The 13,243-nt window shown below is 36.9% G+C and overlaps 1 protein-coding gene across 6 annotated transcripts in view; it reads left to right on the top strand.

Annotated features, from left to right (window-relative positions):
* Arp1 (Actin-related protein 1) overlaps positions 1–13,243 on the top strand; it is a 482,639-nt gene that overhangs the window by 215,453 nt on the left and 253,943 nt on the right. The window lies entirely within an intron of this gene.

Below are 13,243 nucleotides of genomic sequence, written 5' to 3'. Positions count from 1 at the left end.
CTTACGCTTTCAATGTTGTTGACTGGGGTTGCTGGTCGACTTCCGAAAGCGGTTCCACTGTTGCCTTGACCTTGTTGATTAGTGGTTAATGTTGTTTTGGAATGCTTTGCTTCCAACTCTGCGAAACGTGTTTCGTAGCTCGGATTTTGGTTAATAAACTGGGCGAACTCCTTCCTCAACTCGTCGACGGTTCCGCTGTCGTTGAATCCAAACTCGGCCGCGTATGTCAAAAGATCTTCTTTCTTCAGATAATAAATCCAATTTACCTTGACCATGTTGTTTTGTTATATGTTCCGGTGAAATAAAATATATGTCCCCTTATATGTATAAGGGTCCCTGCTCGGGCGCCAATTGTAACGAACCCCGTTAGTCGGGTTTATAGCTGGGGTATAACTCAGCGAATGGGTTCGCCTATACAATAAAAGATGTGGTTTAGCGTTATAAAATAAAGATTTATTTAAATCAATAATAAAATCTATATACATACGTATATGACTATAATATATACGTAATCGGTGAGCGTTTTACACAACTCAACGAATCCCTAGTAAAATACGTAATCGGTGAGCGTTTCACACAACTCACCGGATCCCTAGTAAAATACGTAATCGGTGAGCGTTTGACACAACTCACCGGATCCCTAGTAAAATACGTAATCGTCGAACGTTTTACACGACTCGGCGGTATACCTAGCATAAACAGCTGGGGTTTGACACCACCAGTTGCTCCGTAGTGGATGTTTAACACAGCCCACTGTATAGCTCACTCTACGACTTCTAAGCCAAGAGTGCCTTGCTTATGAATTTGCCGCTCCTTTTATACCATTTTGAGTCGGCTTCCGTTGATTTTACAATAAAAGTTCTTAAAGCTAGCTAAGCATCCTAAATGTATATTTGTACGTATGTGTGTTCGCTATCGTTTGATAATTCCATTTCTCCTTGTTTGCTTATACGTAAGTATGTATGCTTGTGTATAATTATTTGAGTTCTTACACTCTGCGATAAAAGTTTTCATTATTCTATATATAATTAAATATGTGTCATAATTATATATGTTTTAAAAATGTATTTAATTCCAAATGTATGTAAATTCATTTCATATGTATAAATTTCATAATTCATTTTATAATTGAAAGGTATATCTATATAACAATAGGTAAGTTCAATATATATATAAATTATTCTAATTTCAGTTTATAGCTGGGAAGCGTATATACATGTATGTATAAGTAAATTATAATTTAATTTATACAAAATCCAAATTTGTGGAGGCCCCGAAAGCCTGTAATTTTGGGGTCTTCACACACTTAGATAATTGTTCCCAAAGACGGCGCGCTTGTGCACAAAGGTTTAGGGTCTTTGAAATTCGCATTAGAAAACGTAGATAATTGTTCCCAAAGATGGCGCGCTTGTGCACGATAATGAATTACGATATTTGTATGAATTGTTCGAATTTACAAAAAACTTTTTCTATTAATTATAAACAAATAGAGTAATATTTGTTAACAAAAATAGGCATATGCACTGCGGCTGATCAATACGAATCGATTCATATAACTTTTATATGATTTTACGTATGCTAAGTATGCGAAACAGCCTGTCAATTGATTGTATGGAAATTTTGTTAGCGTATTAATATATAGATAGTGGGTAATATACTGCCTATGCAAGACGGCCGCTATGATGCCGGTTGCCGCTCTGACCTAAAATCAAAAAAGTTTTTGGGACGTTTTTTTGTTTCGTAATTAGCATAAAAGGCAATATAAAAAATGTAATGTTATATTTTTGTAACTTATTCTTTTTTGTTCAGTATAAGACGTACTTTATCTAAAATGAGGATTAAATCTGCAAATGCAACAACATTTTCGAGCAAACTTGCCATTAATTGTTATGAATAAATTAGTTTAAACAAAAGTTAACTCATTATTTGTGATTTCATATTTTTTTGAAAACAACTAAAATAAAATACAAAGAATCTGTTAAATAAAGACTTATGTATTTACGTGCAGGTAAAATTTGCCACAAAAAATGGGCCGGTCAAAAATTAATTCTATTTAAGATTTTTGGTACGCTATAAATTATTTTGGAAAAATGTTTTAGGATTTTGGTAGAGGCTATTATAGGTAAGTGGCAACAATGGGAAACCATATTTGTATGTAGGTGAAACATTTGTGCCTTCGAATTTAGCGGGGATACATAAAATTTGAAATTCACATTAAACACTTAGATAATTGTTCCCAAAGACGGCGCGCTTGTGCATAAAGGTTTAGGTCTTTGAAATTCGCATTAGAAAACTTAGATAATTGTTCCCAAAGATGGCGCGCTTGTGCACGATAATGAATTACGATATTTGTATGAATTGTTCTAATTTACAAAAAACTTTTTCTATTAATTATAAACAATCGATTCATATAACTTTTATATGATTTTACGTATGCTAAGTATGCGAAACAGCCTGTCAATTGATTGTATGGAAATTTTGTTAGCGTATTAATATATAGATTATTATAAATTTTTTCTATTGAAATACGCTATGTTTATTAGAAAATCTCATTGGCATGCTCAGGGACAGGCTCTTCGGCTTCGGCTTCGGTTTGCCGATTAATCGGCTGTATTTTCATGTTCGGCTAACTAATCGGCTTCGGCCGAAAAACGGCCGAAGTTTTGGCTGAAGCCGAACATTACGGCCTGATTTTATTTTGAAAATGAAAAGCAATCGAAACATGAAAACAAACACCATTTTGGGCTACCGCGAATTACTTTGAGGATAGCAAAAGAACACACCGTTGACAACATTTTCGTGAGATCAGCTGACTGTCAGTGCACATAAAAGCACATTTTTTACAATGTGTTTATTTAAGTACATTTATATTTTCAATTTTCATGCTGTTAACTAAATGGCTCAGATTTGGGAATATTTCAAACGTGAGGAAGCAAGTGCATTATGCAATGAATGTGGTAAGAAATGTTCGTTAGGGAGCTCCGACAAAAAAAAAGCAAACGACGAAAAATATAAAAAATCACTTAGAGAAAATTCACTGGCATAAATGGAAAGAGTTCCAGGAATGTTTTGAAAAGGAGAAGGAAAACTCGAAAACAAAATACGATACTAGCAGTCCGGAAAAAGGTGTAAAATAGTTGACGCTTCCGATAATGTGTAATGAAATTAAATACTGGCCAGATGAGCACCCGTGTGTACACAAAATTGATAATATGATTATGGATTTAATTATTGTTGACATGCTTCCATACAATTTAGTAGAAGGAGCGGCCTTCAAGAGAATACATTTTACTACATATATCTGAACGAAATCAACTAAAAGTTGCTCTCTTTTAAGTTTTACCGCCCATTTTATAGAAGGTCCTAAGCGTATCAAGGGTAGTTGGTGCCAAAGTGCTTTCTCAAAACCACACAGCATCTGTCATTGCACAAGCGTTAAGGTTGTAGAAAGAATTCAATATTCTTAATAAAGTACATCTGGCAATTTCGGACAACGCAGATAATATGATCTGTGCTATGCGTATTGGAAACTTTAAATCATTTGGCTGCGTTGCACATACTGTCCAACTTGTATTAAATGAATCTGTTTTGCAAGATGTAGGAATTGAAAGCATTGTAAAAAAATGTCGGAAGGTAGTAGCTCATTTCAAGAAAAGTGAGCAAGCAAGTAGATATTTAAAAGGAATCCAAGAAAAGGTTGGGGCTCCTAACCATATGCTAAGGCAAGATATAGCTACAAGATGGAATATCACATATCTTTTGCTGGAAAGAATTTCGGAACAAAAATCAGCATTAGCACTTTACGCCGTTAATAAAAAGGGAATAGATCTACATTCTACAAACGAATGGGAAACTATGATCGATTGATTCCCGTTTTGTTTCCATTTTATCAAGCCACTTTGGATATTTGTAATGACTTCGCGTGTGTTTCCATTGTAATCCCTCCTGTAGCTAATTTACGGAGCTTGTTGGAAATTCTCATGGGAAATGAAGCAACAAACTTATTAAAATCACATTTGCTGCAATCATTGCAAAAGCGATTTGCAAATACTATGCGTGAAGATCTTATGATCGCTGCATTTTTAGATCCACGGTTTAAAGTGAAGTATTTTACTCCAAACCTAATAGACGATTGCAAAGAATATTTGAAGAAATTAACTGGTGAATTTTGTACAAGTGTAGAAAATATTTCAAATATTGTACCAAATCAAAATTCATCACGAAATGTAAATAACCTTTGGGGGCTCCATGATAACTCTGTTTCTTTACAAAAATCGAATACACCGCAATCATCGGGTTACGAAATGGAAATTAAAGAATATCTTAACGACATTTTGCTTCCTATAAATGCAGATATTTTTTAATACTGGAATATTATTTCCAATAAATTACTTAAAACGCTTGCTGCAAAATATCATTCTGCTCCCCCTACCAGCGCAGCAAGTGAGCAATTGTATAGTGTCACCGGCCAACTGTACATTGATCGCAGAACAAACTTACTTGACGAAAACAGACAAATTTGTATTTTTAAATCACAATATCCGGTTGTTTAATTTTGATTATTAGTTGCACAATTTATATCACAAATTTTTGATACATACATAAATATATGCAAGTTATATAGCATAAAGATCTTAAATGTACAGCTGTGCGTAGAAGCTATTTTCTTTCTGTAAAACATACATATATATAAGTATGCAAAAACGAATTTATGATCATTTTTACAACAATTATTTTTGGAAAATGTGAATGGTTTTTGATGTTTTTTGTTTCCTTAAAAAATAAAAATAAAAATTAATAAGAAGGTATTGTTTTGTATGAATAATGTTTATTGAATAGTTGACTTAAAACTAACAACGAATAAAAATATGTGCTTATTTATATTAATTCTATATGTGGCCTTAAGTACGCCGAAGTGCCTGACCATGGTTGTTTGTATGTGTGGATGCTCCGGTCACATGCTTTAATTGCAACCTAAGCCCAAATTGAAATCACAAGTTTGATGAAGAATGCAGACGAAATTAGAGATGCATTTATGTAGGTAAGGCTTTTTCAACTGAGCACCGTTTTCACCAAAGTCAATATTTTACGATAATATTTGGTCAGCGCCGAGTCTTGTGGTCGAGAAGAACACTGTGTGAATTTTGTTGCAAAATTCTGCATGGTTTTTTTTTTTAATTGGCAATTAAATATTTGTGGATTGTTTTGGGAAATTAATTGTTTATCCGAAAGTAAGCGTGCAAATGGGAAAATTTTTTAGGTATAGATTCAAATGACATTCAAGTGCAGGGCAAAATTATTTTTTTTCCAAAAATTGTTTTTGTTGTTGGTTTGCAATATATTTTCTATAAACAGTTGAATATTTAAACGATTTCTCCGCCTTGCAGACGGAAAATTTTAAAGAACAGCTTATGTAAAAACCATTTCTGGTATAATCTACGAAAACAAATGCTTGAGATCTGACATAGTTTGAAAATATTGCTTTGTTTTACGAAACCTTTAGTACTAAAAATTTTGTTTTCAATAAGGAAAAAAATAAAAATAGAGTTATTAATAATTATTTTGTTTGCATTGATATTAAATACGAACATATTGGTGAACAAAATGCCGAATCCAAATCACTGGTGAACCCTTTTCAAAAAAATAACCATAATACAGTGTACACAAATTTAGTGCGAATAAGTGATGAAAATGTTAAATTAAGCGAACTAGCCGGACAATACGCGGCGAAAGTGTAGAAAATATTTATACAACGGAAAATTACATTCGTCTCCTAATGGAAATACTGGTCATACCATGTGCAAAGGTTATAATTATTTTTTATATCACGTAAATAAATTCCACTGTTGAAGACTGTTCGCAAAATATTGTGGAAAGTCCTATGGACGACAGTGAAAAAAAATTTGAAAAATGAGCCGAACTACTGTTGGCAGTATTCTTAATGTAATTGGCACTTGATGGAATCTTTTCTGGATCTGCTCTCCGTGGTTTGGGGATCCATAGGATTTTCCACAATATTTTACGAACCGTCTTCAACAGGAGAATTTATTTACGTGACATAAAAAATAATTATAACCTTTGCACATGGTATGACCAGTATTTCCATTAGAAGACGAATGTAATTTTCCGTTGTATAAATATTTTCTACACTTTCGCCGCGTATTTATTCGCACTAAATTTGTGTACACTGTATTCTGGTTATTTTTTTGAAAAAGGTTCACCAGTGATTTGGATTCGGCATTTTGTTCACCAATATGCTCGTATTTAATATCAATGCAAACAAAATAATTATTAATAACTCTATTTTTATTTTCTTCCTTATTGAAAACAAAATTTTTAGCACTAAAGGTTTCGTAAAACAAAGCAATGTTTTCAAACTATGTCAGATCTGAAGCATTTTTTTCGTAGATTATCCCAGAAATGGTTTTTACATAAGCTGTTCTTTAAAATTTCCGTCTGCAAGGGGGAGAAATTGTTTAAATAATCAATTGTTTATAGAAAATTTATTGCAAACCAACAAGGAAAACAATTTTTGCAAAAAAAATAATTTTGCCCTGTACCTGAATGTCATTTGAATCTATACCTAAACAATTTTCCCATTGGGACGCTTACTTTCGGATAAACAATTAATTTCCCAAAACAATTAAAAAATATTTAATTGCCAATTTAGAAAAAACCATGCAGAATTTTGCAACAAAATTCACACAGTGTTCTTCTCGACCACAAGACTCGGCGCTGACCAAATATCATCGCAAAATATTGACTTTGGTGAGAACGGTGCTCAGTTGAAAAAGCCTTACCCATCTGTGTATCCAACAGTGATGTGATGAGCATTATGTGCTTCAAGTTTGTTTGGCAGCTCCAACAAACGATGATTGGCCAACGCGGATTGTAATGTCGTTAGATTTTGTGTCTGCGCTGTATATTTCAAGTCATTCAACTTATGAAGAAGAGAGTTTAGTTGTTGTGTAGAAGCCACCTTGGAGATATCACCTAGTCTGATGTAGGATGAACTCAGACTGCTGGATATTGACTCATGTGCTTGAATTGATACAAAACGAATGCAGCCTGGTATGAGTGATAGCAGCCCAGATCCTTTTAAACTAAGTTGTGTGATAACGCCTCCACATACCACTGTTGCACGAGATGAAACTGATGTGGCATATATGAATTGGTTGTCATGCTGTAGTGATATGCACGCAAAGTCGTTAGGTGTCTTCCGCAGAAGACAGTTTGACTGCGTGTTATTATTGAAAAGATTTTTCTTTTTTTGATCCACGGTTGTAATGGATTTGAACTTTTTCTTTGATGTCGACACAAGAGTGAAACTCTGATACTGTCATTGGAAAGTACTGGTCGATGGCTGTGTTTATTGCAAAAATTGAGGCGCATGGATCTATTTCAATCATAGCACATGCGTCGTGTGATTCCACCTTTAACCTTCATGAGTTGGTATAGTTCTAATAAATCTTCCTGTTGCACCAGCAGTTCACATGATGCCTGTAAGTGATCTTTAATTTTCCTGATTTCAAGTTGTAATTGACTGGTGGTAAGGAGCAGTGGACTTATTTTTCCGTGATGGGAGTCCATTAGAACGTCCAATATTGAAGACTGTATTAATTGTAAGTTGGCTGCAATAAGCGTTAGCTGCATGTACAGCGATGAAAACATTTGAAAAGTTCTTTCTTGGTTTATCGCCTCAGTATAATTAATTTTTTTACAGTATTAGACATTTGTTCAGCGTATTGCGAATCTAGTACGACAAACAATGAATAAGCAACATTTCCAATTACGTTCACTGCACCTCTTTTTTGTTTATTGGATTTCAACATTGAGGCATCTAGTTGCAGTGTGGCTACGGTTTGTTCAAAATGCCTTACTAGAGGGTTGCATATGCTTTTCTGCTTTATGTCTTGACATAGCCGCCGCATTACTATTGTACCATTTGAAAGTGCTGCCAACTCTGTTGCGAATCCTTTAAGGTCGTAATATATGATGAGGTTCCACTCTGAAGATGAGATTGCGACAGATGCAATTCCCTCAAAGTGAATGCCAAGCTTAGACCCAAATTTTTTATTTTCAATTTGAGCTCCCAAAGCTATTGGGAGAATTAATAGTGTTATTAATAGGCTTGCAAGTGCTTTTGGCAAGGAAGCTTTTTTCGTTGGACTTTTCTCTTCTTCTGCTACGGATTGGCCGGAAGAATTTGGTTCCGCGTCTCTATTTGTTTCCATAGGAAGTGGAGCTAGGCGATGAATTGGCCTCCTGCAAGTACCACTTGCGGTTTTCACATCTGCCACCCGCACAACGTCATCTTTACCTTTGAATACATCGATGATTCTCCCTAGTGCCACTGAAGTACCGGTGTGTTGCCTTCCTTAATGATCACCATGTCACCTATATTGACATTGTGTTGTTTGATTTTCCATTTATTTCTAGATTGAAGTTCCGACAAATATTCCCTGCACCATCGCTTCCAAAACTCGCGTAGTTTCCATCTAATTGTTAGTCTCATGTTCTGCGTTTCGCCATGTCCATCTAACTGTGCATTGATTGGCTCTCCTATAAATAAATGACCTGGAGTTAGAGCTGCAAGATCGTTGTGGTCTTCGGACATTGGTGTTATTGGTCTGGAATTAAGGATCCATTCCACCTCTATGACGACTGTATCCAATTCTTCATAAGTGAGGGATGCTGTATAGGTACTTCTGACTAGGAGATGTTTTGCCGATTTAACCGCCGCTTCCCATAATCTGCCAAAATTTGGACTTCTCGGAGGTATGAAGTGAAAGGTAATTCCTTTTGTGGCACATTGTTTAATGATAGATTGACGTGACGGGTTGTTATACACCGCTTCATTGAGTTCGGCAAGCTGGTTCCTTGCGCCTACGAAATTTGTTGCGTTATCACAATACAGATTTAGGCAATATCCTCTTCTGCTAATGAATCGCTTTAATGCACCAATAAATGCATCAGTTGTTAAATCGCTCACCAGCTCCAGATGTACCGCCTTTGTTGCAAAACAACAAAACACAGCTATACAAGCCTTTTGCGGCCGCTTTCCTCTTATCTTGAAGTGAACCCAAAACGGTCCGCAAAAGTCGACGCCTGAATTGATGAATGGTCGCGCAGGAGTTACTCTTGTTGATGGAAGGTTGCCCATGAATTGACTCAGCAGTCTCGGTTTTGCTCTGTTGCATCTAACACATTTTGTCACAATTGAACGGGCCAAGAGTCTTCCCTTTACTGGCCAAAATCGTTTCCTTGTAAAAGATAATGGTGCTTGAGGTCCACAATGCCGGTTTTCTTTATGGATCATTTGCATTAATAACTTCGTCATTGGGTTGTTGTATGGAAGTAACATTGGGTGTTTGGCATCGAATGCAATTCCTGATGCTTGCAGACGACCTCCAATGCGTATGATACCATTGTTGTCCAAAAAGGGAGACAGACGATAGGCACTATCCTTGCCAACTTCGTTGAATTTCTTGAGCTGTTTATGTTCTTCCCCAAAGTCTAACTGTTGAATTGTTTAAACGATGACCATAAGTGCCGGTTTTAGTTCATCCACCATCAAAGGAATGTCCGACTGTTGTGATCGTTGTCACAGGAACGGAAGTCAATTTTATTGTTGTCATTTCCTGGGAATATTTTGATGGCCAATTGTCTTCATTCTCAAGCAGTACTTTGGGTCCATAAAACCATAGGTTGCAGTTTTTGAGTTTTTCCGGCGGCAATCCTCGTGATATAACGTCAGCTGGGTTGTCTTTTCAACCTATATGCCGCCATTGTTCAGCGATGGTGTGCGCCTGAATTATGGCGACTCGGTTTGCTACGAATGTTTGGTAAGATGCTGACGACGAGTTAATCCATGCTAAGACTATCTGAGAATCTGTCCAATAGTATGTAGGAACATCTAGCTTTAGGTCCGTCTTGATCCTTGTGCTTAATTGAGCTCCAAGCACTGATGCACATAGCTCCAGCCGCGGAAGAGTTTGGCGCTTCAAGGGTGCTACTCGTGATTTTGCACACAGCAACCTTACCATCACTTGTCCATTGTTTAATTCCGACCTTATATATATTGCAGCCACATATGCCTTTTCGGATGCGTCTGCGAATACATGTAATTGTAGTTTTGCTGCAATGTGTCCTTCTAACACGTGCCTCGAAACTTGCATGTTGTTTAGTTTTCTAAGTCACCTCGGAATGAAGTCCATTTTACATTAAATTCCGCTGGCAAAGTTTCATTCCAGTCTAGTTTCAATTGCCAGAGATCTTGTACAAATATTTTTGCTGTGACCACTATAGGTGCCAGTATACCCAATAGATCGAAGAGTCTAACTATATCTGAACTCACCGACCGTTTGCAATCTCCCAGACACACCTTTACGCAAAATCGATCAAATTTAGGCATCCATGTCAAACCCAAAGTTTTGATTGTTTGACTGGTTTCACTGTCAAAGTCTACATCAACTTCCTGGTCCTCCACACCAATATTTTGCAGTAATTGTGAATGATTCGAGTACCACTTTTGTAGATTGGGGCCATGTTTCCTTAAAATGTGTATTAATTGCTGTTGAATTTCAATTGTTGTATTTAAGTTGTCTGAGCCACAAATTCCGTCATCCACATACAAGTTGTCCTGTAGAAACTATGCGCCCAGCGGATATTGTAACATACTTTCTTTTGCAATTTTTCCTAAGCACTTCGTCGCCAAATATGGGGCAGATCTAGTTCCATAAGTGATTGTGTTTAACTGATAATGGCTTATTTGCATGCTTGGATCCCTTCGCCAGATGTTGAGTTGGAATTTCCTATCTTCCGGATGAATGAGCATCTGTCGATACATTTTCTCGACATCTGTGCTGAACACGTACTTAGGCAACCGAAAACGAAGCAAAATTGTGAAAAGATCGCTCTGAACAGTGGGACCAGTGTACATAAGGTCCTTCAGGGACATTCCAGAGGTTGACTTTGCTGATGCGTCAAATACTACTCGTAATATTGTGGTGCGGCTTTCAGGTCTCGCGATGCAATGGTGAGGAATGAAGTACCTAGGCTACTTGATGGAATCAATATTAATTTGTGTCATATGACCCAACCTTTCATATTCCTCCATAAAGTTGATGTATTGTATTGTATTGTATGTATTCTTGTCTCAGGAGATTTTGACAATCGACGTTCCAAGGCAAGAAATCTGTTATAGGCAATTCCATAAGATTCCCCTAACGCCTTTCAGTGATTGTTGTATTCTGTGCAAAATGAGTTTCGCACTGTTTTTCAGTCGTAGATAATTGCTTGCCTGCAGCTGCAACTTTCTCAACTTCCCATAGCCTAGCAAAGGCAGCTTCCAAGTTGAAATTGTCGTCGGTGCAGATTCCACATATTGCGCTCGTGATGTAGGTGAAACCAACTTTCCCGGCGATGATTCATCCCAACTGTATTTTGCAGAATGGGTAAATCTGAGGATAGTTTGATCTGCCCCACTGCCATCAATTGGTTGTAAAATTCAGCACCCAATAGTACGTCAATGTTGTCAGGATGATGAAATGATGGGTCGGCTAGCGTAATGGTAGCAGGAGAGTTCCATCCATCGATATTGATATCTTGTGACGGTTGAGGAGATATGATGTGAGGTAACACTGCTGCCTCTAACCGTGTGGTAAAACTGCTGATGCGTGAATGTAACGCAATGTTAACTCGATGTTGCTCTTTAGTGTTACTTGAGCCTATGCCGTTGATAGAAATTGATGTTGGTTTCGTTGAGATACCCAGTCGCTTAACCACTCGCTCCGTAACAAAGTTCACTTGTGAACCTGAATCCAAGATTGCACGGCACTGAACTTCTGTCCTATTGGCCCCGACTTTCACCATGGCAGTGCCGAGCAACACATACGTGTTTATCCTTGATTGTTTTGAGATTGCCAGCGATGTAGCTTCTTCGTTGGAAATTGTTGCTTTGATCGTTACGGGTTTGGCATTTCTGGACTCATTTGGTCCTGTAGGAGTGGCTATAATTTTGATGTGGCTTTGGTTGTATCCTCGAAATGCAACAAGGTGTTGTGTTTTTTGTTGCATTTTAAACAACTTCTGAGTAAACAGTTCTTGGAAGAATGTCCAGCCTTGAGGCAGTTGTGGCAAAACGTTTTCTTCTGTATGAACTCAAAGCGCGCTGATGGAGATTGTTGGAGAAATTGTCTGCAGGTAAACACTTGGTGCTTTCCCTGTTTACACATGCTGCAAGCGTCGTTGTTGTTCTTTGCCGTTACTGAAGTGCATACCTTTGCTTGAGGGAGGGTACTTTTGACACCCATGGCTTCCATGGATTGGAAGTGCTTCTCCAGAAATTGCAATAACTCTTGGATTGTTTGTACTTCACGTCGTTTTGATAACGATTGCTCGTAGCCCAAACGAGTTGGCTGATCTAATTTTTTGAGTAGCAGGTGGAGCAGTAGCGGATCCCATGTTGAGGTGTCTATTTTGAGATTTTTTAGCGCTAAAAGACACTCCTTCGTAGTGTCATGCAGCTTCTTAATGTTTTCCATAGATGCGCTGCCCGCAGAACTGAGTAACTCGTTTATAAGTTTACTAACGAGCAGACGCTTGTTGGTATAACGCTCTAATAGCACGTACTAGGCAGCCTCGAAGTTTTCTTTTGTCGAGGCAAAATGTTTAATGAGGTTTCCAGCCTCCCCCACCACGTGAGTCTTCAGATAATACATCTTTTGGACTTTTGATAGTTGTTGACTTATCACAAGTTGCGTAAACAAGTCATAAAACTCTTGGCATTTTAAATAATTTCCATCGAATTTTGGAATAGTTATCTTTGGCAATGAGACTGGTGGATTTTTGTAGGGGCCTGAACAGTGCGTTGCAAGCGAGTCACTCTCCCCTGTGTTGAAACTGCCGCAAACTCTTTCCTCCAGGGCACAGTGTTTCGTGTAGAACAAGCTAGCTGGACAAAATTATTTTATGAGATTTTCCGTTTCATATGCAGTCATTTATTACAACTACGTCATTTTTTTCAGCCATATGTTCTTTTTTTTATTTTTTTCCAAAATTTTACTTCATATGCATACACTTACTTATTTCATATACAGTAACTCATGTGAATAAGTGACATAGATCCAAAAAAATTTAAAGGAATTAAGAATATTACTTTATTTTACTTAAATTGAATGGACTACAAATCTCAATACTCTAAAAAATTCTAAAAATTCGGAAAAAAATAAAAAATTTTTAT

The sequence above is a fragment of the Eurosta solidaginis genome, chromosome 1 (genome assembly GCF_040869045.1).
Source record: "Eurosta solidaginis isolate ZX-2024a chromosome 1, ASM4086904v1, whole genome shotgun sequence".
NCBI lineage: Eukaryota > Metazoa > Arthropoda > Insecta > Diptera > Tephritidae > Eurosta > Eurosta solidaginis.
Note: the sequence above shows the minus strand (reverse complement) of the source record. Positions and strands in the feature narration are given on the sequence as shown.